The sequence below is a fragment of the Aptenodytes forsteri genome, unplaced genomic scaffold (genome assembly GCF_000699145.1).
Source record: "Aptenodytes forsteri isolate BGI_AS27 unplaced genomic scaffold, ASM69914v1 Scaffold138, whole genome shotgun sequence".
Lineage (NCBI taxonomy): Eukaryota > Metazoa > Chordata > Aves > Sphenisciformes > Spheniscidae > Aptenodytes > Aptenodytes forsteri.
Window position 1 is genome coordinate 606,605 of NW_008794014.1, and position 3,610 is coordinate 610,214.

Consider the following 3,610-nt stretch of genomic DNA (forward strand, 5'->3'; position numbering starts at 1 on the left):
TTTCTCCCTGCGTGCGCATGCCCGGAGTCTGGTGGGAGGTTGAGGGGGGGAGCTGGGAGGGGGGGTTGAAATAAGGAGGAGGCTGTAGGGAAGGGATCGGTTCAGTCTGAGCTCGGCTGGTCCCGGGCGCGTTTGCACTCCCGCACACGCAGCCGGCGCCGGGAGCAGGAGGAAGGAGAGCACCTCCGTCTCCATCAGCCAGAGCACCTGGACACCTGGCCCCGCTGCTCGCTCGGATCTGCCTGTACCCGCTGGAGGAGCAGGGGGGTGGGGTGGGGAGAGAGCTGTGCCCCCCAGGGCCAGCTCTGCTGACACTGACCTAGCCCAACCTCTTTTTTTTTTTTTTTCCCCTATTATTTTTTCTATTATTTTATTTTACCAGCTCCAATTTAGCCCAGGATCTTTTAACTGCTGCCAGCGGTGGAGCACAGATCGGGATTAGGTAAATAAAAAGAACAACTCATTTTGTTTGGTTTTTTGTTTTGCCAAGCCTCGGGGGCTGGGGATACGGATCCAAACACCTCCTTTTCTCTCCCTCCTTTCTTTCTTTCCCCCCATCCCCTCCCACCATCCCCTGGATGGTGCAGAAGTGGGGAAATTGTGGTTCACGTGAGGAGGACTGTTCTCCTTGGGGCGGGCGGAGGGTTGGGGGAAGCCTTCACATGGGGCTCGGGTATTTCGATGCTATTTAAAGATTTGTCTTCCCCTTTCAATGTTGTTTATCCCCCCTTGCGGAGGAGCTGTGTTTTTAACCCGAGCTAAAAATGACACATACGAGCTGCAAACCAGAAGTCTGAGTGTCCTTTATGGACTTGAACGTTCAGCTTCTCTCCTCTCTATTCTTTCATTTTCTCTTCTTTCTGTTCTTTTTTTCTGTTCGTTCTTTTTTTTCCTGTTCTTTCTTTCTTTCTTTCTTTCTTTCTTTCTTTCTTTCTTTCCTACTCCATTTTTAGTGTTTTAGGGTCCAAGAAGCCTTCTCTGTTTCCTCCCAAGGCCATAACAGAAATGAATTTGGTGTTTATATTTGTCTGAATGGATCAAAACAAGTTCAGTGTAGGGAGAGACTGAGCTTTTCTCGAGGCCGAGCCTATAAAGTGTCAGTGCAAAGCCGAGGATTAGGGTGTAGTTGTTATAGTTGGCTTTTGGGAGGGAAACTATAAAAATCGAGCATTTCGGAGATTACCGTAGCGCTGCGGGAATTGTCCGATAAAACGCGAGCAGGACAGGAGGGTGAGAGCCGTGTCCCGGACAGGTGCACAGTAGGTCCAGTTTAGGAAGTCCGAAGCCAACCGAGAAAAGGGGCCAACCCCTAAAATAGCGGGGATATTGTTGTTGTTATTGTTGGTTTGGATAAAGGCTGCGCCGGGCACTGTAGCCATCGCTGGTGCAGTCGGACCACAGTTATTATTATTTATTATTATTATTTGTTATTATTATTACTGCGAGACTAAAATCCGCCGCATTCATCCGCATTCGCAACGGTGGTCTGGAGAAACTTGTCAACACTGATTTCGTGATAAAATGTGAATGATGATTTTATAAGGATTGAGCGGAGATATCCAAGGCACATGCTGACTGAGTCCCTCCAGTCCTCATTAATGTTAGCAATTAACTCTTTCACGCTCAATTAGCCCCGAATAAACCTGCTTTAATAGATTCTGCACACTTCATTAATACTTTGAATAAATCTGTGCTGAACAATGCGCTTTATTCCTCAAGAGCACCACGCTCGAATGATGCGGAGCGAAAGGGCAATTTTATTCCCTTTCCAGTTAGTTTCCCAAACACAGATAAATTGTAAGCTCTATTTCCTCGCTTAAACTGATAGGAAGGGAAAATCTCGTCCCTTCAAAGGGGACAACATAAGTAGCCGACCTGGTGGCAAAATGCTGCACACCGATGCGATGCAGCCGAAAGGACAGGGCTACCAGACTTTAAAGGATTCAGGCAAAACAGGGGGACTTTTTTTGACAGATGAACCTGATTGCTGTAGTTTGAGGCTATCGCAAGAATGCAGCATTTTATGCCCGCTACTTTATCATGTTTGTAAAAATAAGCAACGTTCTCAGGGTAATTTACCTCCTCCATTCTCCCATGTGGAACTAATTAGCAAACCTCATTATTTATGAGTCAGGTATTTAATGTAACAAATATCCCTTTCAAAGGACACATCGGAAATTGATAATTCAAGGTAGAAAGGAAAAATACCGACTAGCCACAAGATTACTTAAAAATCCATTTAATTTGGCCCCTTGCTATGCTACCAGCAAAAAGCCGGCTGGATTTTTCTTTTTCTTTTTTTGGCGTTTAAGGGAGGTAGAATTTAATCTGGAAGGTTAAGATTACAATGGTCTTTAAACAATGGCAACTGGACAATAGCATTACCGTATCTTCAAACAGGACAAAGGGTAAGAAAGCTGGAGACAGATGTAGTCTTTCAAGTTTATGATCCTATTTTGCAGGGTAAATTTATCTTGGCATGAGTGGGTTTTGTTTCAGTCAGAACACAAGTAGTTTGTTCTTAATTACTCACCGACCTAGTTTGTGTTAAAAAAGAAAACCCCGCACAGTTTTATTGTGATGGGGGAATTCAAGCAGAGAACTCGCGGGGTCTTCTTCTTTAAAAAAATAAAAATAAAAAAGAAGCCCCGATAACGATCTGTTTACATGAAACAGAATTAAAGGTGGAGGTGACACCGAAATCAAAGAAACATTGATCTCTCTGCGGGCAAGTGGGAGAGTGGAGAGTTGCTGCGCTGTGAAACACGTTCGCTTTGATGTCCCGGGGAAAGGGGACTTCTTTATGAAATACTCTGCTCTGCATCCATATTTTTTACCATCCCGGTCGCACAGAGCAAAAGTGTAGCTTACATTCTGGAAAAGTGCCAAGAAACTTGTAGTAACGTGAACACACTGCTCCCACCTCCCCTTTTCTACTTCTATTTTTTTTTTTTGTTTCCTCTTTCTCTTTTTCCCTTGTTTTCTTTCTTTTTCTTTTCATTTTCTTTTTTGAAAAATAATAGAACTGCTCTAGCAAAAAACCGCGGGCGCACTGGATGCTATTATGACCCGACTGTATTTCTCCTTGGTTTCTGCCCCCTTCTTCGTTTGGGAAATCGAAAGATGATTTTTTAAATGTTATCGAGCAAGAATTCACCCAAATTGGCATAGTAGATTTTTGCTTATATATTCCATATTAAATGTTTCCTAAGGACACGAAGACAGACAGACGGATAAGCCCAGAAATTAACTCAGTTTGCAATAGCGTGTTTCATGCTTGAGAGATCTAGAGCTACCTAGACAGGAAAATAGGCACGGAGCCCTTGTGACAGACGGAAAAAGACATTTCAGGTACCAGAACAAGAGTGTTTTCCGTGCACTTTGTTCTCGGGGCTATCAGTTGAGGCATTTGTGCTGCGAAGTGGACACACCTAGTGTATGGGCAGCACTAACAAAATAAAAAGCACTTCCCCAGATGAACAGCAAAACAGTCTGGTTGGTTCATAGGCCCTAAATAGTCAAAAAAAAAAAAGGGGGGGGGGGGGAGTGGAGAGGAAGGGGGGGGAGGGGAAGGGAAGGGAAGGGAAGGGAATGCCAGGGAAGGGAATGC

At 44.6% G+C, this 3,610-nt stretch overlaps 1 protein-coding gene across 1 annotated transcript in view; it reads left to right on the plus strand.

Moving 5' to 3' along the window:
* Positions 1-383: 383 nt before the first annotated feature.
* Positions 384-3,610, plus strand: part of OSR1 (odd-skipped related transciption factor 1) — a 7,616-nt gene continuing 4,389 nt past the window's right edge. The window contains exon 1 of the mRNA XM_009290604.2: positions 384-442. The gene's annotated coding sequence lies outside the window, so the exon portion shown is untranslated. The remainder of the gene's footprint in view (positions 443-3,610) is intronic.